At 40.4% G+C, this 24,370-nt stretch overlaps 1 non-coding gene across 1 annotated transcript; it reads left to right on the forward strand.

The window, feature by feature from the left end:
- Positions 1-20,303: 20,303 nt before the first annotated feature.
- On the forward strand, positions 20,304-20,378 carry Trnas-uga (transfer RNA serine (anticodon UGA)). Its single transcript has one exon. It is a non-coding gene; the product is annotated as a tRNA-Ser (tRNA).
- The last annotated feature ends 3,992 nt before the right edge of the window (positions 20,379-24,370 follow it).

Here is a 24,370-nt window from a genome sequence, read left to right on the forward strand (position 1 = left end):
CAGTGGCACCCAGTAATTTGAATAGGTGCAGACACCAACAAGTAACACCATTTCAGTATAAGCAGTTCCATTAGTGGCACCAGCAATGTTGAGCAGGTGCACACAGCAACAGGTGACATCTTTTCAGTAGAAGCAGTCCATCAGTGGCACCCAGCAATGTTGAGCAGGTGCCGACACCAACAAGTGACATCATTTCGGTAGAAGCAGTCCATCAGTGGCACCCAGCAATGTTGAGCAGGTGCAGACACCAACAGGTGACATCTTTTCAGTAGAAGCAGTCCATCAGTGGCACCCAGCAATGTTGAGCAGGTGCAGACATCAACAAGTAACACCATTTCAGTATAATCAGTTCCATTAGTGGCACCAGCAATGTTGAGCAGGTGCAGACATCAACAAGTGACATCATTTCAGTAGAAGCAGTCCATCAGTGGCACCCAGCAATGTTGACCAGGTGCTGACCGCAGTCCATAAAATTCACTATCACTAATCACACTGTTCATCAGCAGAAATTAAACATGTCCTAGTGGCACCAATCATGTAGAAAAAGTGCAAATCACAGTCCATAATATTCCCTGTCACTAATCACACTGTTCATCAGCAGAAATTAAACATGACTAAATGTCACACATCATGTTGATAAGTGCAGCACCATCACTAATCAGACAGTTCAGGCATGAACAATAGTTTGAATACACATACAATGCTTTTACACTAAACATACAAATCATAACAAACACACAAATGATATCAGTTAATTGCCATATTAAATATTACAAATACACAAATATCAGTAAACCTATAATTTTTATGGGTGTCAGTGCAAGCCACAACAACAAGTAAAATAATATTTAGGAGATAGGTTGGTACCAATTTGGGATAGGGAAAGGAAAACACACAAAAAACATTCACTCATCTTTCATCCACATTAGTGCTATTGTGTAATTGAATAGTGTTAACTGTGTAAATGCAATTCTGTCAAAATTTTATGTTCATCATGTGTATCAAGTAGTAGTGGCAGCAATGTATAACAGTCAATAATAGTTAGTCAGCGTCATAGTCATCATGTCAAGACCAATGTTTGCCAAGCCAGATCAAATTGTACGGTTGCTGAACAACTGTCAGTGAGCCAAGATATGCAATTACTTCCTCTCTCCAAAAAAAAAGTATATACTGCTTAGTGATTTAACAAAGTGTGTGTGTAGACAATCTTCCTGCTACTTTAGTGTTCTAGTCTGCCATCTTTATCCTCCTTGTTCCATATAGACCAACGAAAAAAAAAATATCCTCCTCACTTACTTCACATCTTATCCACCAAAACTCCAATAATCATCAGCATCACATAATCTCAATACTTCAATAATACCTCTTCAATACGTCGATCATCAATATCATTTACCTTACCTCTTGTCCACGAAAACTCCAATAATCATCAACTTCACATAATCTCAATACCTCAATCATACCTCTTCAATACGTCGATATATATAAACCTCAGCACCAATATCATTTCACTTCCATAACAACTCTTTCCTCTAGTCAGTCTCCTCGAACAAGTACAGATAAAATTCTAGTGCAAACTTCAGTTCATCATCCCATGCAATCCGAAGACACAGTGTCAACACACAACCTCTGTGTAATCCATCTGACCCAAATCTTCTACTCATTATAAATTATAAGATACATTTTGGTTTCCTTGTTCATCATTAAATAAAAGAAATGCATACGTGACCTCTAACAGACTTAGTTCGAATAATTCTCAGTAATTAAGTACGATTACGAAGTGTTAATGGTCGTGATATTTCAGTGTGTACACCACTTCAAGAATTATGGCAAACAGAAGCAAACATGTGGGGTATTTCTTGTGTCAAGTGTCACTTCCTATTTCAATTACTCACGAAAAATGCAGTGTAATAACTGTCAATGGTCTAACCTAGTGTTGGTATGTCATGTCGTTAGCTTCCTTCCTATTAGCATAAATTTATACAGCTTCCACAAAACCTCCAGCTCATGTGACTTCTATGAAGTTTCTCGTACTAATGTCGTTCGTCGAATTATAGCAGTTCATTTTCTTATCTTAAAAATATAAGGCACTGAGCGTAAGCAAAACATGCAATAGCGAGTAAATATACCAGTAGAGAACAGAATGTCAACAAGTGGATGCAGCACAATCCCTACAACGAGGCTCTGCCAAGCAAACAATCTATAATTAATACCACAGTGTAACCTTAACTCTATGTTCGTACACAGTATATCAGCATTTCTATATTCTAAATTAAAGAGTAGTTGTGACAACAAACAGAAATGTGTAAATATGCAATCCATACGCACAGCAGCAAACATATATCTTACGTAATAAACAAGTCATTAGCATCATATCGGCATAAGCAAATAAATGTTCATATGTAATCTTAATAAGTAATGATGAAGGCGCAAGCAGATAAATCACAAAGTATAACTTACATACGTAACCATATCAGCACAATTAATCAGGTGACAATTAAAATGTAAATAAATAAGCACAGCAGGCACATAATAAAAAAATATGACATCAGTGAAAAAGCATAGCAGCCAAGCGATGCATAATATACATAAGTAATAACACTGTTCATTAATAAAACATTGTCAAAATCAGTAAATGTACACAAGCACGTCGCTTCACAAGTAAATTCATAGAACATGAAATTTAGCACAAAGTATGAATCACGTAATCGCAAGCAGCAAATTACGTCTAAAGTACGTACCTAAGTGGAAATATGTTACCTGAAAAATAAACTCAATTAATCGTTACCTTTTTGGTTTTTTATTTTTTTTATTTTTTTTTCATTTCATTTTTTTTTTTTTTGAAATTACATTCTTCCTGAAATTTTCTTCCTCTTAACGTCGGACACACACAGAATTTTACCTGAAGGTCTTAAATATTTTATACAACCATATCCTGAAAAATACTGAATGTTAATAACATAATTTATAAAGTCACCATAGCTTTATACAGAATTTAGTCGGAGAAATTAGACTGTATATTTGTTTACGTCTGTCAGTGCATTCGCACTGAGCGCTTGATCAGCTGTCGACGCGTGACGTAGAAAGTGATTGTTTGCGGTCAACGACTGCCTTGTGCGGCGTGCAGACTTCACTGTTGCTTTGAGTATCTGCCGCCGCCGGAACACGGCGCGGTATCCTTGCATTCTCCGCATGTTTACGTATAACTGTTGATGTCTCAAAAATATGTCATTCCACAAAAATTTTTACGTTCGATATATGATGTATTCCCTTAGAGCGCCGAGATTTAAGAGTTTCTACTTCAACAGTATTATCATGAATAATTTTGCGAATTCTATATGGACCGTTATAAAGCAGAAAAAATTTGCGACATAAGCCTTTTCCTTTATGAGACAAACGGTGAGACTTAATTAACACCTTTTGACCAATTGACAAAATTTTTAAACGACCAGGACGTTTAGCTGATTTCTCTCTTCTTGCAGCCGCAGACGCAATATTTCGTAGAGCCAGGTTGACAACTTCAGAATGCCGCAGTTTCCGTGAAGGCGGAAAAGGAACAATATCAGAAATGCGATTAGTCGGTGTTTTGTTTTTTAATATCAATAGAGGCGGTAAAGAAGTTGAGTCATTAGGAAGTTCATTCAGAATGTTTTGAAAAATATGAAGATACTGATCCCAAGTTCTGTGATTCTGATGACAATAAAGACGGCACAATTTATTGATTTCCTTCATCCATCTCTCTGAAGCATTAGATTGAGGGTGAAAAAGTGAAATAAAAATTGGTTTAATCTTACGACGCCGTAGAGTACGAAGCCAAATTTTAGAGCGAAACTGTGATCCATTATCTGATATAACCCTATCAACATGACCAACTTCTTTAAGAAAATGTTTGATGAAAGCATTAGATACTGAACGAGCTGTTGCTTTGCGTAAAGGTGTAAAACACACATATTTTGATGTCAATTCCACTGCTACGAAAATGTACGCAAAACCATTAGTAGAACGAACCACTGGACCGAACAAATCGACTGCAGCCATGTCCTTTAATTTCGCTGGAATGATAGGAAACAACGGTGATCTATGAGAAATAGTTGACATAATTTGCATAAACGAGGTGTGGCCAAATCATCCAATCTAACAAAGCGTCTAAGAAAATTACAGACACCAAGGAAACTACAAACATCACGTTTTGTGGTAGGAACAGCATAATTACGAATAGCGTCTAGTTTCTCTGGATCAGGAAGAATACCGTCTGTAGAAATAATGTGACCGAAAAATTTCACCTGAGAACGACCAAATTCAGATTTTTCCAAGTTCTCTGTAATGCCAACTCTTGCAAAAATACGTAATAATAAATCCAAAATTTTGTTATGCTCACTCCAAGAACGTTTAGCAATAAGAATATCGTCAATATATGAAGTAATATTGTTACGAAGATAAACAGGTAAGATTTCGTTTAAACTACGAATGAATGCTGCAGAAAATATAGTAAGTCCAAACGGTAATTTCCAAAGTCACTTTTGGGTAAAACAGTCAAATCCGGTTATTTTTTACGTACTGTCTAGATAGATGGATAGTAGAAGAATTGTTTTTATAGATGCAAAGAATAGTGAAAGAGTAGGCAGCGGTGCAGAAAACTAAAAGGGAACTAGCACCACTACAGCTCGGGGCCCTGTGAGCGCTACGGCACATATTCACTTAGTGTAGTGAATCCCGTGAGGACTTTAATAGCTGCACATAATTTTCAGTTTGTGACTTAGTGGCAAACTTGGCGGAAGTGCGTACGTAAATTGATCTAACCATGCACATGGATGTATCTCATTCTTAGATTTACGAAAGATCTTAAATTTCCGAACAGTCAAGAAGTGTTTACAGTCAAAGCTTCCGCCTCGTGGCGACAAAGACCTACCGCGTCTGTCCCAGTCCCAATGTCGATTATTGTCAAGTTCGCGCGCCTGGCGCTCTCTTGTTGCATCCCGTAAATGAAACAAATTACTTTCTTCAAAGCCCTCTGCTATCTGTGATACTAAAATTCGTCTGCTGTCTTTTCCTACGATTTCGCTTTTAATGTACAGGGCGTTTCAAAAAGAAAGAGCAGATTTCAAACATTTATTTCTCAAAAACTACAAATGATAGAAACACAATTCCAACGGTCCTTCACTCAATATGAGTACCAAATGTTACACAACAAATATCAAAACTGTACCTCAATATGAGCACCATTTGTTACACGACAAATATCAAACCGGTATCTCATTTCTTGCCACACACGACGCAACTGGTCTTTAGTTACCGAATTCACGGCCGCAACAATTCGATGTCGTACCTCTTGAAGAGTAGCGGGCATAGGTGGGACATAAACACAGTCCTTTATGTACCCCCACAAATAAAAATCGCAGGGTGTAAGGTCTGGTGACCTGGGAGGCCACAGACGATGACATTGATCTTGTGCTCCTGCTCTTCCAATCCACCGTCCTGGAATGGTGTTATTTAGGTACCGTCGTACAGGTTCAGAGAAGTGTGGTGGGGCGCCATCTTGCATGAAGATGAAGTGATTTGAATCTTCCTGAAGTTGAGGAAATAGCCAGTTTTCTAACATGTCCAGGTAAATGGTTCCTGTGATAGTTTTCTCCATGAAAAAGAAAGGTCCATAAACTTTGTTTACCGAAATTGCACAAAAGACGTTAACCTTTGGTGAGTCTCTTTCATGTTGAATAACGTCCCTCGGTGTTTCACTCGCCCAAATTCGTACGTTATGCCGATTAACTTTACCAGAAATGTGAAACGTTGATTCATCTGAAAAAATTAATCGTTCGGCAAAATTGTCCTCTTCCATGTCCTGTAGAATTGCAGTTGAAAAGTCGAACCTTTTGTTGTGGTCGTCAGGACGCAATGCTTGCAATAACTGCAGTTTGTACGGCTTCATGTGCAGACGGTTACTCAGAACGCGCCATACCGTTGTTTTAGACATGTTTAGTTCGTGACTTGCCCGTGCCGTGGATTTTCTAGGGCTCCTTTCGTAAGCTGCACGGACACGCTCGACATTTTCATCCGATGTGCGTGGACGACCCGTGCTTTTTCGCTTGCAGATGCAACCATCTTCTACGAATCTGTGATGCCACTCATAAATTTGCTTATGACGAGGCGGCTGTTTGTTGAATTGACGGCGGAATGCACGTTGCACACCAACAATGGACTCTAACTTTGCAAATTGCAGCACACAAAATGATCGTTCCTGTGGTGTCGTCGCCATTTTCCTACAAACAAACGCCAGCGCCACTGCGGATTTGCATGGAACTTCTGCGCGGACCATTGAAAAACTTTGAACCTTTCTCTGACAAGAAACGTTTGAATTGTGTTTCTATCATTTGTAGTTTTTGAGAAATAAATGTTTGAAATCTGCTCTTTCTTTTTGAAACGCCCTGTATTTGTCTTGCTTTTGTAATGCCTCAAATTCCCTTTTCACGCGTTCATTAAATTTTCCCAGATTTTCAACATGCTTACTTATGTTCTTGTACTCTTCGGTTTCTGCAAATGGTAATGGAGCTGTATCATCCGAATCTCTATCCCCATTTAAACTAAGACTTGTCAATTTATCTGGAATCTCCTCATCTCTTTCCAATAAGTTTACATCTTTCGTAAGTATTGCAACTCGGGTTTCGGTATTGTCACATTTAGTAGTTGATTGTTCACTGTTGCGTTAAGTTATTTATGCCGTCATTTGATACGGATTCCTCGATTCTCTCAAATATTTCTTCCTTATCATGTGCAAGTTGTAAATTTAACTCTGAAAATTTTTGAACTATCATGCGATCTTTTTCTTCCTGTTCCCTGTCCTGTTCCTCTTGTCTAATTCCTGTTGAAATTAAGCTATTATTGTGAGCCTTCAAAATCGGTTGTACTTCTTCTCTAATTTCTTTCTTTGATTCATCTTTCATGTTTTTGAAACGTGTCCCTGTTCGTGAGCCTAACCGTGTTGTCATTGCTTTCATCTCTGTTTCTAAACGTGTTGCCACTGTTTTTAATTCGGATCCTAACCGTGTTTCCATTGTCCCCATCTGTGTTTTTAATTCAGATCTAAACTGTGTTTCCATTGTTCCCATATCAGTTTTTAATTCAGATCCCAAAGTTCCCATCTCGGTTTTAATTGTTCCTATCTCTGTTTTAATTGTTCCTATTTGTGATCCCAACTGTGATCCCAGTGAGTCTAACCGTGTTTCCATTGTTCCCCTTTGTAAGTCTAACCGTGTTGTCACTGTTTTTAATTCAGATCCCAAATTTAATATTGCACCCATCAACTGCTGCATATCTTCTGTCGTTAATCTCGTATTCTGTGAATTTTCTGATTGAGAAAAATTTTGAAATGGTTCCGGACTATCTTCCCGACTTATTACATTGTTTTCAACTCCATTATTCATCATCCTGTTCTCCTGTGTTGGCGAGTTCGCCATGTTAACAATTTCGTTATTCTGACTATTCATCATTTTTGCCTGTTTCATCGATCGCGTAATCATTTACAAAACATACAAAGCTCGTCACTGTACGAAAATTACACACAATGGCACTTTATCTCCAACAATACCATTCACACGAAATGTTTCCCTCAAAGACGATTATTCGAACAATTGAAATAATTGCACTAATTGTCAAACCCGTAGACAAGACACCAGAAATGAAATTTTGCAAAAAAAAAAAAAAAAAATACCATTAGAAGAATGACAATTACCAAATCGACACATGCAAAATAGACTACAATTACTAAAATACAAATTACTACAACAATACTACTGTCTACTATTTTTACAATCAGAAGATTCCAAGGGACGATCCGAAACAGCGGTCGCCACGTGCATGGGGGCTTATTTAAATATGAATGCAAATAATTTTTATTTTTGCTTTAGTAGCTGTCTGTCCGTTTACGCAGTCTCGTAAACGGTTGGCCCTGACTAGTATTATTACGCAATCTGACTGCATAGAACAACAACAAAGAATGAAATGGAAATTTTCATTAACACAATTAATTAATTAAGTCCCCAGCAACTATAAAACCTACGAAACCAAAGCACAAGTATAACTGTTCTGTGTGTGGAAGTGTGATTCAACGTACGCATCTGGCACGGTTCTTCTTCAATAACACAAGAAATTTTAAATATCATTTATACTGAATTAATTAAAGAAAATAAAAATACCATAATTACTCAAGAGAACCAGAATTACACTCTAATCCAAGAACACAAGCCAGATGCTTTGTTGACTGAACCTGTAATGAAGCATTACTTACGACATTAAATAATGAAAAATAAATCAAGTTTCGTTACCTTCATATATTGACCAAAATCACTCTAATCATTACAATATATCTCCACACCGACTCGCTATTACCACATCTCAACAAGAACTTTTCAGTATCACATCTCAGCAAGCACTCCCTACTAGCACATCTCAACAAACACTCTCTGCTACGAGTTCTTAACAAGCACTGACTACCACGAGCTCTCCCCAAGCACTGACTACTACGAGTTCTCAATAATCACTGCCCACTACGACATCTCAATAATCACTGCCAGTGGAGGCGGCGGAACAATACTCTCTAGCGCGATCTCTGGCGCTGTGGCTCAGAGTAGCCACCTTTCATATGCCCTTCCTCCACGGGCTAGAATTTGATGGTATTTTTGCCAGCATTGGTGATGAAAATACCACCAAATTCGTCAAAAAATACAGACAAAAATAAAAGATAATATTAATGCGTAGATATCATATAACTAGATAAAATTTTGGCTTTGCACTGACCTTTCAATAACCTATTATATAGAATACAGTAAGCAATACAAATTCTTTCATACATGTGACTTTACATAACAGTTTACACAAGTATTATGTGGTTAAACAGTTCAATTAATAGCGTCAGCAATGACGAATATGTGCAGGTAAGAGTCTCATAACTTTTCACCAACAGTAATACACAAAAAATCAGTTTATACAAATATTCACATAAACGCTTCCATAGCCCAAGAAACAAGTAGTTGACAGTTCCAGCAGTAGCACCCAGCAATGGTCAACAGGTGCAAAAACCAACAAGTGACATTTTTTCAGTAGAAACAGTCCATCAGTGGCACCCAGTAATTTGAATAGGTGCAGACACCAACAAGTAACACCATTTCAGTATAAGCAGTTCCATTAGTGGCACCAGCAATGTTGAGCAGGTGCACACAGCAACAGGTGACATCTTTTCAGTAGAAGCAGTCCATCAGTGGCACCCAGCAATGTTGAGCAGGTGCCGACACCAACAAGTGACATCATTTCGGTAGAAGCAGTCCATCAGTGGCACCCAGCAATGTTGAGCAGGTGCAGACACCAACAGGTGACATCTTTTCAGTAGAAGCAGTCCATCAGTGGCACCCAGCAATGTTGAGCAGGTGCAGACATCAACAAGTAACACCATTTCAGTATAATCAGTTCCATTAGTGGCACCAGCAATGTTGAGCAGGTGCAGACATCAACAAGTGACATCATTTCAGTAGAAGCAGTCCATCAGTGGCACCCAGCAATGTTGACCAGGTGCTGACCGCAGTCCATAAAATTCACTATCACTAATCACACTGTTCATCAGCAGAAATTAAACATGTCCTAGTGGCACCAATCATGTAGAAAAAGTGCAAATCACAGTCCATAATATTCCCTGTCACTAATCACACTGTTCATCAGCAGAAATTAAACATGACTAAATGTCACACATCATGTTGATAAGTGCAGCACCATCACTAATCAGACAGTTCAGGCATGAACAATAGTTTGAATACACATACAATGCTTTTACACTAAACATACAAATCATAACAAACACACAAATGATATCAGTTAATTGCCATATTAAATATTACAAATACACAAATATCAGTAAACCTATAATTTTTATGGGTGTCAGTGCAAGCCACAACAACAAGTAAAATAATATTTAGGAGATAGGTTGGTACCAATTTGGGATAGGGAAAGGAAAACACACAAAAAACATTCACTCATCTTTCATCCACATTAGTGCTATTGTGTAATTGAATAGTGTTAACTGTGTAAATGCAATTCTGTCAAAATTTTATGTTCATCATGTGTATCAAGTAGTAGTGGCAGCAATGTATAACAGTCAATAATAGTTAGTCAGCGTCATAGTCATCATGTCAAGACCAATGTTTGCCAAGCCAGATCAAATTGTACGGTTGCTGAACAACTGTCAGTGAGCCAAGATATGCAATTACTTCCTCTCTCCAAAAAAAAAGTATATACTGCTTAGTGATTTAACAAAGTGTGTGTGTAGACAATCTTCCTGCTACTTTAGTGTTCTAGTCTGCCATCTTTATCCTCCTTGTTCCATATAGACCAACGAAAAAAAAAATATCCTCCTCACTTACTTCACATCTTATCCACCAAAACTCCAATAATCATCAGCATCACATAATCTCAATACTTCAATAATACCTCTTCAATACGTCGATCATCAATATCATTTACCTTACCTCTTGTCCACGAAAACTCCAATAATCATCAACTTCACATAATCTCAATACCTCAATCATACCTCTTCAATACGTCGATATATATAAACCTCAGCACCAATATCATTTCACTTCCATAACAACTCTTTCCTCTAGTCAGTCTCCTCGAACAAGTACAGATAAAATTCTAGTGCAAACTTCAGTTCATCATCCCATGCAATCCGAAGACACAGTGTCAACACACAACCTCTGTGTAATCCATCTGACCCAAATCTTCTACTCATTATAAATTATAAGATACATTTTGGTTTCCTTGTTCATCATTAAATAAAAGAAATGCATACGTGACCTCTAACAGACTTAGTTCGAATAATTCTCAGTAATTAAGTACGATTACGAAGTGTTAATGGTCGTGATATTTCAGTGTGTACACCACTTCAAGAATTATGGCAAACAGAAGCAAACATGTGGGGTATTTCTTGTGTCAAGTGTCACTTCCTATTTCAATTACTCACGAAAAATGCAGTGTAATAACTGTCAATGGTCTAACCTAGTGTTGGTATGTCATGTCGTTAGCTTCCTTCCTATTAGCATAAATTTATACAGCTTCCACAAAACCTCCAGCTCATGTGACTTCTATGAAGTTTCTCGTACTAATGTCGTTCGTCGAATTATAGCAGTTCATTTTCTTATCTTAAAAATATAAGGCACTGAGCGTAAGCAAAACATGCAATAGCGAGTAAATATACCAGTAGAGAACAGAATGTCAACAAGTGGATGCAGCACAATCCCTACAACGAGGCTCTGCCAAGCAAACAATCTATAATTAATACCACAGTGTAACCTTAACTCTATGTTCGTACACAGTATATCAGCATTTCTATATTCTAAATTAAAGAGTAGTTGTGACAACAAACAGAAATGTGTAAATATGCAATCCATACGCACAGCAGCAAACATATATCTTACGTAATAAACAAGTCATTAGCATCATATCGGCATAAGCAAATAAATGTTCATATGTAATCTTAATAAGTAATGATGAAGGCGCAAGCAGATAAATCACAAAGTATAACTTACATACGTAACCATATCAGCACAATTAATCAGGTGACAATTAAAATGTAAATAAATAAGCACAGCAGGCACATAATAAAAAAATATGACATCAGTGAAAAAGCATAGCAGCCAAGCGATGCATAATATACATAAGTAATAACACTGTTCATTAATAAAACATTGTCAAAATCAGTAAATGTACACAAGCACGTCGCTTCACAAGTAAATTCATAGAACATGAAATTTAGCACAAAGTATGAATCACGTAATCGCAAGCAGCAAATTACGTCTAAAGTACGTACCTAAGTGGAAATATGTTACCTGAAAAATAAACTCAATTAATCGTTACCTTTTTGGTTTTTTATTTTTTTTATTTTTTTTTCATTTCATTTTTTTTTTTTTTTGAAATTACATTCTTCCTGAAATTTTCTTCCTCTTAACGTCGGACACACACAGAATTTTACCTGAAGGTCTTAAATATTTTATACAACCATATCCTGAAAAATACTGAACGTTAATAACATAATTTATAAAGTCACCATAGCTTTATACAGAATTTAGTCGGAGAAATTAGACTGTATATTTGTTTACGTCTGTCAGTGCATTCGCACTGAGCGCTTGATCAGCTGTCGACGCGTGACGTAGAAAGTGATTGTTTGCGGTCAACGACTGCCTTGTGCGGCGTGCAGACTTCACTGTTGCTTTGAGTATCTGCCGCCGCCGGAACACGGCGCGGTATCCTTGCATTCTCCGCATGTTTACGTATAACTGTTGATGTCTCAAAAATATGTCATTCCACAAAAATTTTTACGTTCGATATATGATGTATTCCCTTAGAGCGCCGAGATTTAAGAGTTTCTACTTCAACAGTATTATCATGAATAATTTTGCGAATTCTATATGGACCGTTATAAAGCAGAAAAAATTTGCGACATAAGCCTTTTCCTTTATGAGACAAACGGTGAGACTTAATTAACACCTTTTGACCAATTGACAAAATTTTTAAACGACCAGGACGTTTAGCTGATTTCTCTCTTCTTGCAGCCGCAGACGCAATATTTCGTAGAGCCAGGTTGACAACTTCAGAATGCCGCAGTTTCCGTGAAGGCGGAAAAGGAACAATATCAGAAATGCGATTAGTCGGTGTTTTGTTTTTTAATATCAATAGAGGCGGTAAAGAAGTTGAGTCATTAGGAAGTTCATTCAGAATGTTTTGAAAAATATGAAGATACTGATCCCAAGTTCTGTGATTCTGATGACAATAAAGACGGCACAATTTATTGATTTCCTTCATCCATCTCTCTGAAGCATTAGATTGAGGGTGAAAAAGTGAAATAAAAATTGGTTTAATCTTACGACGCCGTAGAGTACGAAGCCAAATTTTAGAGCGAAACTGTGATCCATTATCTGATATAACCCTATCAACATGACCAACTTCTTTAAGAAAATGTTTGATGAAAGCATTAGATACTGAACGAGCTGTTGCTTTGCGTAAAGGTGTAAAACACACATATTTTGATGTCAATTCCACTGCTACGAAAATGTACGCAAAACCATTAGTAGAACGAACCACTGGACCGAACAAATCGACTGCAGCCATGTCCTTTAATTTCGCTGGAATGATAGGAAACAACGGTGATCTATGAGAAATAGTTGACATAATTTGCATAAACGAGGTGTGGCCAAATCATCCAATCTAACAAAGCGTCTAAGAAAATTACAGACACCAAGGAAACTACAAACATCACGTTTTGTGGTAGGAACAGCATAATTACGAATAGCGTCTAGTTTCTCTGGATCAGGAAGAATACCGTCTGTAGAAATAATGTGACCGAAAAATTTCACCTGAGAACGACCAAATTCAGATTTTTCCAAGTTCTCTGTAATGCCAACTCTTGCAAAAATACGTAATAATAAATCCAAAATTTTGTTATGCTCACTCCAAGAACGTTTAGCAATAAGAATATCGTCAATATATGAAGTAATATTGTTACGAAGATAAACAGGTAAGATTTCGTTTAAACTACGAATGAATGCTGCAGAAAATATAGTAAGTCCAAACGGTAATTTCCAAAGTCACTTTTGGGTAAAACAGTCAAATCCGGTTATTTTTTACGTACTGTCTAGATAGATGGATAGTAGAAGAATTGTTTTTATAGATGCAAAGAATAGTGAAAGAGTAGGCAGCGGTGCAGAAAACTAAAAGGGAACTAGCACCACTACAGCTCGGGGTCCTGTGAGCGCTACGGCACATATTCACTTAGTGTAGTGAATCCCGTGAGGACTTTAATAGCTGCACATAATTTTCAGTTTGTGACTTAGTGGCAAACTTGGCGGAAGTGCGTACGTAAATTGATCTAACCATGCACATGGATGTATCTCATTCTTAGATTTACGAAAGATCTTAAATTTCCGAACAGTCAAGAAGTGTTTACAGTCAAAGCTTCCGCCTCGTGGCGACAAAGACCTACCGCGTCTGTCCCAGTCCCAATGTCGATTATTGTCAAGTTCGCGCGCCTGGCGCTCTCTTGTTGCATCCCGTAAATGAAACAAATTACTTTCTTCAAAGCCCTCTGCTATCTGTGATACTAAAATTCGTCTGCTGTCTTTTCCTACGATTTCGCTTTTAATATATTTGTCTTGCTTTTGTAATGCCTCAAATTCCCTTTTCACGCGTTCATTAAATTTTCCCAGATTTTCAACATGCTTACTTATGTTCTTGTACTCTTCGGTTTCTGCAAATGGTAATGGAGCTGTATCATCCGAATCTCTATCCCCATTTAAACTAAGACTTGTCAATTTATCTGGAATCTCCTCATCTCTTTCCAATAAGTTTACATCTTTCGTAAGTATTGCAACTCGGGTTTCGGTATTGTCACATTTAGTAGTTGATTGTTCACTGTTGCGTTAAGTTATTTATGCCGTCATTTGATACGGATTCCTCGATTCTCTCAAATATTTCTTCCTTATCATGTGCAAGTTGTAAATTTAACTCTGAAAATTTTTGAACTATCATGCGATCTTTTTCTTCCTGTTCCCTGTCCTGTTCCTCTTGTCTAATTCCTGTTGAAATTAAGCTATTATTGTGAGCCTTCAAAATCGGTTGTACTTCTTCTCTAATTTCTTTCTTTGATTCATCTTTCATGTTTTTGAAACGTGTCCCTGTTCGTGAGCCTAACCGTGTTGTCATTGCTTTCATCTCTGTTTCTAAACGTGTTGCCACTGTTTTTAATTCGGATCCTAACCGTGTTTCCATTGTCCCCATCTGTGTTTTTAATTCAGATCTAAACTGTGTTTCCATTGTTCCCATATCAGTTTTTAATTCAGATCCCAAAGTTCCCATCTCGGTTTTAATTGTTCCTATCTCTGTTTTAATTGTTCCTATTTGTGATCCCAACTGTGATCCCAGTGAGTCTAACCGTGTTTCCATTGTTCCCCTTTGTAAGTCTAACCGTGTTGTCACTGTTTTTAATTCAGATCCCAAATTTAATATTGCACCCATCAACTGCTGCATATCTTCTGTCGTTAATCTCGTATTCTGTGAATTTTCTGATTGAGAAAAATTTTGAAATGGTTCCGGACTATCTTCCCGACTTATTACATTGTTTTCAACTCCATTATTCATCATCCTGTTCTCCTGTGTTGGCGAGTTCGCCATGTTAACAATTTCGTTATTCTGACTATTCATCATTTTTGCCTGTTTCATCGATCGCGTAATCATTTACAAAACATACAAAGCTCGTCACTGTACGAAAATTACACACAATGGCACTTTATCTCCAACAATACCATTCACACGAAATGTTTCCCTCAAAGACGATTATTCGAACAATTGAAATAATTGCACTAATTGTCAAACCCGTAGACAAGACACCAGAAATGAAATTTTGCAAAAAAAAAAAAAAAAAATACCATTAGAAGAATGACAATTACCAAATCGACACATGCAAAATAGACTACAATTACTAAAATACAAATTACTACAACAATACTACTGTCTACTATTTTTACAATCAGAAGATTCCAAGGGACGATCCGAAACAGCGGTCGCCACGTGCATGGGGGCTTATTTAAATATGAATGCAAATAATTTTTATTTTTGCTTTAGTAGCTGTCTGTCCGTTTACGCAGTCTCGTAAACGGTTGGCCCTGACTAGTATTATTACGCAATCTGACTGCATAGAACAACAACAAAGAATGAAATGGAAATTTTCATTAACACAATTAATTAATTAAGTCCCCAGCAACTATAAAACCTACGAAACCAAAGCACAAGTATAACTGTTCTGTGTGTGGAAGTGTGATTCAACGTACGCATCTGGCACGGTTCTTCTTCAATAACACAAGAAATTTTAAATATCATTTATACTGAATTAATTAAAGAAAATAAAAATACCATAATTACTCAAGAGAACCAGAATTACACTCTAATCCAATAACACAAGCCAGATGCTTTGTTGACTGAACCTGTAATGAAGCATTACTTACGACATTAAATAATGAAAAATAAATCAAGTTTCGTTACCTTCATATATTGACCAAAATCACTCTAATCATTACAATATATCTCCACACCGACTCGCTATTACCACATCTCAACAAGAACTTTTCAGTATCACATCTCAGCAAGCACTCCCTACTAGCACATCTCAACAAACACTCTCTGCTACGAGTTCTTAACAAGCACTGACTACCACGAGCTCTCCCCAAGCACTGACTACTACGAGTTCTCAATAATCACTGCCCACTACGACATCTCAATAATCACTGCCAGTGGAGGCGGCGGAACAATACTCTCTAGCGCGATCTCTGGCGCTGTGGCTCAGTGTAGCCACCTTTCAACTGCTAACAGTAAACTTGTTCCATTCGGTACCCAAAGTTTCTTTGCAATTATCCTCCTTGCACCCCTATTTGTCGGTCCAGTGTTTGGAATTATCCTGTTACAGGTGTCCATTCCTATTCAACAGAACTGCCAATTTCAGTATCGCAGTATTTACAACCTTTTGAATTTCAAACCCCCATCATCAATCTTCAGCACTTCAAAATCTGGTTTTGTTCCACACTGACTCTTCTAGGAGACACCCTTAAACTTCACTTACCGTTAATTATGCGTAAACTTGTCGTTAAGCTGGCTAGGTCGCATAAAATATCACACAGCAGGTGAAGAATGAATTTTTTGATCACAAACTGACGCGTTTCGGAATTATTTCCATCTTTAGAGATTCAGGTGCAAAGGTAGCACAAGGATAAAAGCGTCTGTTCGTAACTAGAGATGACAGACTACATGTGTGAAGCGCACCAGTGGACTGCACGTGGAAAGCCCACGTGGCCACGTCATACGCAAAGAGCGCTTTAGTGAAGTTTTTGGAGAACAGGAATCTGCTCTATAAAGATGAACATGCATTCCGCAAACAGAGATCTTGCGGAACTTAGCTCACTCAGTCTAAGCTCACTCTGTTCCTCCATCAGATCCATAGCGCTGTAGACAATGGCGCTGAGATTGATGGCGTGTTCCTTGACTTCAGGAAAGCATTTGACATCGTTCTGCACTGTTGTTTCGTGGAAAAATGCGAGCTTAACGAGTGTGGGATCATATTTACTACTGGATTCAGGATTTCGTTGTGGACAGAACACAACTCGTCGCTGTTAATGGAATGTGATTAACACGTGTAAATGTATTTTTGCAGTATCCCAAGAAATTGTGATAGGACCGTTACTGTTTACAACGTATATAAATGATCTAATAGAAGGCTTCGGAAGCTTTTTAACACCGTTCGCAGATGATGCAGTTGTCTATAATACAGGGTGGTCGGAAATTCCCCTTACAAACTTCTAGGACATGTAGAGGGTACTGAGTACATAACATTTTGAATAGGAACCCAAGTCCGGAAACGTATCGTTCCGTTCTACGACAGTTTCAATTCAGATTCTTATCTCATCCACACCCAAGTGAGGAATGTACTTAGGCGTGACCCAGTACAATTGTTGCAATCCATTTGAAAAGAATACTGACTCGTTCCGTTATTACCTGCGCATTTGCATTACAACTTACACTTTATGGTTTACATTAGTCGACAACAACAAGAACCCAGCATCTACGGCACCAGCCGCAACGTACCGATGCATTACAACAGCGGCTCGATGTGGCGACCACAGACGTTGTTACACGCATTGTACCTCCGAAGCATGTTCTGGTTCACTCTCTCCATCCCACCTGGTGTCTCTTCAATATCTTGTGCAGCGGCCAGAACTCGTGCCAGAAGATCTCCCTCTGTCACTACAGGTCTATCAAAAATTAGGCTCTTCATACGACCCCACAAGAAGTAGTCCATAGGGGCTAAATCCGAGGATCGTGGCAGCCACGCGGTTGGACCACCACGGCCTATCCATCTTTCACCATACCGTCTGTTGAGATGTCTCCGGACAGCCAGTGAAAAGTTAGGTGGTGCTCCATCACACTGAAACCACATTTCCTGACGGACATTCAATGGCACAGCTTCCAAGAACGGGTCCATTACGTGTCGTAGGAAGACTAAGTATGCGGGACCCGTGAGCTTGGATGGAAGGAGGTATGGTCCAAGCTCATGACTGTCCAGAATACCTGCCCACAGCCGGCCGGAGTGGCCGCTTGTTTCTAGGCGCTACAGTCTGGAACCGCGCGGCCGCTACGGTCGCAGGTTCGAATCCTGCCTCGGGCATAGATGTGTGTGATGTCCTTAGGTTAGTTAGGTTTCAGTATTTCTAAGTTCTAGGGGACTAATAACCTCAGAAGTTAAGTCCCATAGTGCTCAGAGCCATTTGAACCATTTATCTGCCCACACGTTATTTCCAAATCTGTCTTGAAATCCCTGAACATGCGCGGCATGAGGGTTTCCGTCCGCCCAGACATGGCTATTTCGAGAATTCAGAACACAATTCCTTGTGAGCCTACATACATCTGTGAAGAGAACTCGACGTGGAAACGGGCGCGCCGATGCAACGGTGCAGGAACCATGTGCAGACGGCGACGCGTTGTGGAAAGTCTGCTGGACCCATAGCGTGTACCCTTCGTAAATGGTATGGATGTAATTGTTGCTCTTTCAGGACGTCCAAGACGGTACTGTGACTAACAGTTGTTCACGAACTCGTTGTCGGGCTATCTTCAATGCGACGCAGTACACCTTCTTCAAATTGTGGAGTGCGGCGTCGCCGTGGAGCACCACAGTCATGCCTCCTCATGGTGAAGGCGCCCGTTTCTCGTAGCCGTTGTGTAACTTGGGCAAACAGTTTGTGCGATGGAGTGTGACGGTGTGGAAAACGTTCGTGATACAGCCGACCTGCAGCTCTTCCGTTACTTCCAGCTTCGCCGTACACAAGGAGCATGTCTGTGTACTCCGCAAACGTGACTGCACCATGGTACCTCTATCGGTGACGCACAGGTATTGATTCGGTCTCATAGCAAAGCAGACAATAAGTGACATCTGGGGATCGTTTGACGTAGTACACGTTGCATATCAGGACAGGGAACTCTGAGACGTTTCTCTTGCCCTATGCAGACGTTGACGAGGTACACATCTGAACTCAAACCGAAACGGAAACGATACGATTCCGAGCATGGGTTCCTGTTCAAAATGTATGTTCTCATTATCCTCTACATGTCCTAGAATTTTGTGACGGGAATTTCCGACCACCCTGTATAGTAGCAATTCCGGAAGACTGTTTCGATTTCCAGAACGACCTGCAGAGGACTGACGAATGGTGCACGCTTTGGCAGTTGATCCTGAACGCAAATAAAAGTAAAATATTGCGCAAACACAGAAAAAATACCACTGCTGCGCAACTACACTATTAATGCAAAACTGCTGGAAACAGTATCTGCTGCGAAGTATGTAGGAGGAACTATCTAGAGCTATCTTAAGTGGAGTGAGCACATAAAACAAATAGTAGGAAAAGCAGAAGCCATATTGAGACTTATAGGAAGAATATGAAGGAAATTTAACTCACCCACGAAGGAAGTCACTTACTGCTTCTTGAGTATTTTTCGCCTATCTGGGAATCTTTCTAGGTAAGACTGATAAAAGAGACAGAGAAGACTCAGCAAAAAGCGGTACTTTTCGTCCCTGGATTGTTCAGACGGTGTGAGAGCGTTACATCACCGGTGCATCACCGAGAGATCTACCATTGAAATTCCGAGAGTGTACTTTCCGGGAAGAGTCGGACGACATATTAATTGAAACTTCCCGGCAGATTAAAACTGTGTGCCGGACCGAGACTCGAACTCGTGACCTTTGCCTTTCGCGAGCAAGTGCTCTACCAACTGAGATACCCAAGCACGACACACGCCCCGTCCTCGCAGCTTTAATTCCGCCAGTACCTCGCCTCTTACCTTCCAAACTTCACAGAAGCTCTCCTGCGAACCTTGCAGAACTAGCACTCCTGGAAGAAAGGATATTGTGGAGACATGGCTTAGCCACGGCCTGGGGGTTGTCTCTAGAATGAAATTTTCTCTCTACAGCGGAGTGTGTGCTGATATTCGAGTCTCGGCCCGGCACACAGTTTTAATCTGCCAGGAAGTTTCATATCAGCGCACACTCCGCTGTAGAGTGAAAATTTCATTATAGAAACAACCCCCAGGTCGTGGCTAATCCATGTCTCCGCAATATCCTTTCTTCCAGGAGTGCTAGTTCTGCAAGGTTCGCAGGAGAGCTTCTGTGAATTTTGGAAGGTAGGAGGCGAGGTACTGGCGGAATTAAAGCTGTGAGGACGGGGCGTGAGTCGTGCTTGGGTAGCTCAGTTGGTAGAGCACTTGCCCGTGAAAGGCAAAGGTCCCGAGTTCGAGTCTCGGTCCGGCACACAGTTTTAATCTGCCAGGAAGTTTCATATCAGCGTACAGTCCGCTGTAGAGTGAAAATTTAATTCTAGACATATTAATTTCTCCCACACACATCTCGCGAAATGACCACGAGGGTAAAATTCAAGAAATACGGTCCATATAGAGGCTTACCGACAATTATTCTTCCCATACGTCATTCGTGAGAGGGACAGGGAACGGGGGATCAGTTAGTGGTACCAGAAGCACCGTCCGCCACGTACACTTAGGTGGTTTGCGGAGTATGATGTACATGAAGCTAGGCGTTAGGGCGAATCACTTCTACTTGGACAAATAGTTCTCTATTGAACGATTGCGGTTCTGCTGTTACGTCCGTGCAAAAGCAATGCGCGACAGCAGTTTTGTCTTCGACCGGTGCTGACAAGTAGATGAGAGACGGCGCCACTCGGAAACAATATGAAAGGAAGAGGTGGCGCGGCCGAATCGCTGTCTCCAACCAGCGAACGGCGCTCGCTTAAACTTCGTTACGCCAAAAATGAGATAAAACTTTTTGCTCGCCGACTATATCCACTACCTCTTCGGCAGCGACCCTGTCAAAAAGATAACTTTAAATTACTTGCAAAACTTTCTAGAGCTCTGCCGACTTTCACAGAGGGGATGATGGTGGGGTGTTGGAGGGGGCAAGGCGGAGTGTGGCCCCCCTCCACTGCAGAGGTAGGTGTGGCCAAACTCGTGCGGCGCCAGCTTGTTGCCCGCGATATTTAGGATAATGGATAAAGTAAATTATAAATTACTTAACTAAATTGCTGCTGCTACCGCCTCTGTAATTATCTCTCTCGTTCTCGCTCCTTTTGCCTCACTCTCCCCGTTTTCGAAAATGTTTCAGCAGCAGTGAAACTCCGAGAAGCGAAACTTGCCGATAGGAGGGCAAGCTCCTTTCGCGGTCTCGTTCTATCGCCAAGCTAGGTTTTGTAGAGTTTAATTTTGGTACATGAACTGTGAGTCCAGCTTTAAAGCTAAACTAGCGTATTTTGCTTTATTTACCACGCAGTTCATCGCCATACTCTGCATACTCTACATGCTAAACGCGTAGCTGTAATCCTATTTTCCACTCTCACTTTCCTCACTTTTACGTATATTGGAAGATAATTTGATTAAGGCAAAACTTCAACAACGGTTCCCCTCACATCTGGAAAGTAAGTAGCAGAAAATTTCCCTGAAGTACCAACAAACAGGGAAGAGCTTAGAATCTGATTGGTTTCTTGTAAAGTGGTCGGTGTCAACACTTTTCTTGATAGGTGTATGTAAGGGGCGATCAAAACGTTTCCGTTTGATGCGGTTGCTGCAGCGTACACGCAACGTAGCGCAACTCCGATGCGGGTGTAACGGTTGTCTCTCCTAATAGATATCAGGCGCGTTTTCTGTAGTGTTTCGGCGGATATAAACTGTTTCCTTTTTGCTATATGTAGCTGCTGTCAGACCAAAGAAATACCGCCCATCACATGTCTCCCATGACACTCAGTGTCACGGAATGCGTCGGTTTGTTTCCCATTTCTAACAATTTTTTTTTTTAATCGGAATTTTACGTGCCCATTCGACAGAGCGCTACCAGGTTAGTATAGTGTGATATTCGTTTTACCAATATGTATCAACAGGAGCAGTAAATCAAGAAAAATAACCTGCACTGTAACTGAGAGGCGCGCTCTAGCCTAGTGGTAGCAGTCAGCGCAGGCCAGAGCGGTGCTAACGCTAGTGGAGTACTCGTTATTCCTCGTGTTTCACCGCCCCTATTACCACTTTCGATAAAACGAATATCGCACTAGACTAACTCGGGACCTCTAAGTCGAATGGGCACATAATTTTCTACTTTAAAAATTATTTCGTTTGTAACGGAAAGAAACCGACGCATTCCGTCGACGCTGTTCGTCGCATGAAAGGCGTAATGAGCAGGATTTTCTTGGGCTGACTCCAACTACAAATTGCATAACCTAAATTGTAAATATCTGCTAAAATACCAGAAAAAAATCACTTGAGGACTCTTAGAGGGTACACTCCGTATATGCACCGACGTCTAGGCAAGGAATTTGTGTGGCATTCGGTCTTCTGTACATACGTGAGGCACACTGTGTGTTTAAAAGTATCCGGACACCTGGCTGACAATGACTTACAAGTTCGTGGCGCCCTACATCGGTAATGTTGGAATTCAATATGGCGTTGGCCCACTCGTAGCATAGATGACAGGTTCCACTCTCGCAGGCATACGTTCAATCAGGTGCTGGAAGGTTTCTCGGGGAATGGCAGCCCGTTCTTCACGGAGTGCTGCACTGAGAAGAGGTATCGATGACGGTTGGTGAGGCGTGGCACGAAGTCGGCGTTCCTAAACATTCCAGAGGTGTTCTATATGATTCAGGTCAGGACTCTGTGCAGGTCAGTCCATTACAGAGATGTTACTGTCGTGTAACCACTCCGCCATAGGCCGTGTATTATGAACAGCTGTTCGATCGAGTTGAAAGACGCAATAGCCATTCCCGAATTGCTCTTCAACAGTGGGAAGCAAGAAGGTGCTTAAAACATCACTGTAAGCCTGTGGTGTGATAGTGCCACGCAAAACAATGGGTGCAAGCCCACTCCATGAAAAACACGACCGCACCATCACACCACCGCCTCCGAATTTTACTGTTGGCACTACATACGCTGGCAGATAGCGTTCACCGGACATTCGCCATACCCACACCCTGTCATCGGATCGCCATATTGTGTGCCGTGATTTGTCACTCCACACAACGTTTTTCCACTGTTCAATCGTCCAATGTGTACGCTCCTTACACCAAGCGAGGCGTAGATTGGCATTTACCGGCGTGATGTGTGGCTTATGACCAGCCGCTCGACCCTGAAATCAAGGTTTCTCACCTCCCGCCTAACTGTCATAGTACTTGCAGTGGATCCTGATGCAGTTTGGCATTCTTGTGTGATGGTCTGGATAGATATCTGCCTATTACACATTACGACCCTGTTCAACTGTCGGCGGTCTCTGTCAGTCAACAGACGAGGTCAGCCTGTACGCTTTTGTGCTGTACGTGTCCTTTCAAGTTTTCGCTTCGCTATCACATCGGAAACAGTGGACCTAGGGATGTTTAGAAGTGTGGAAATCTCGCATACAGACGTATGCGACAAGTGACACCCAATCACCTTCTCTCACGATGTCTAATGAGTACTGAGGTCGCTGATGTGGAGTACCTGGCAGTAGGTGGCGGCACAATGCACCTAATATGAAAAACGTGTGTTTTTGGTGATGTCGGGATACTTTTGGTCACAAAGTGCAAATGCGGAAACGTGGACTATGGCGATGTTACTACCAAATGTGTCCAAGCTGAACTAATGTGCTGTTATTCTTTTCTTCGCTACCGAAGGACAAGCAACGGTAGACATATACCAGAAAATGAAGAATGGAGCAGCATGTCTCTCTAAATCCAGCGTTGTGGAATGGTTCCCGATAAGGGCGTCATGATAACGCACGCCCCATGTGGTAAATGCCGTAATGCAGAAGTTACGCCAACTGATGTGGAAGACATTCGACCTCCTGCTCTAAAAACAGGCTTTGAAAGATAGACGAATCCTGACGGACGAGGATGTGCAGCAGGCAGTTAAGTATTTCTTCACACAGCAGGGCACGGTGTTTATCAAACTTTTGTCTCCAACCTGGGGCGTAAGTGGTATGATTACCTCAATGCTCACGGCGATTTTGCCTGAAGGGCGCACAGATTCTGGACTGTACGGCCTTCTACGGGAAAAATTTTCATCACCCCTTATAGGAAGGGCTTATTTCAATAGTGGTACAAGTCCATTTTTGTTCATTCTGAGATACAGAGTCCTAACTGCAGATTTTTCAGCGCTTATTTAACTTTAAAAAAATGAAGGGCTTATTTCAATAGTGGTACAAGTCCATTTTTGTTCATTCTGAGATACAGAGTCCTAACTGCAGATTTTTCAGCGCTTATTTAACTTTAGGACTCTG

The sequence above is a fragment of the Schistocerca nitens genome, chromosome 7, assembly GCF_023898315.1.
Source record: "Schistocerca nitens isolate TAMUIC-IGC-003100 chromosome 7, iqSchNite1.1, whole genome shotgun sequence".
NCBI classification, from domain to species: Eukaryota; Metazoa; Arthropoda; class Insecta; order Orthoptera; family Acrididae; genus Schistocerca; species Schistocerca nitens.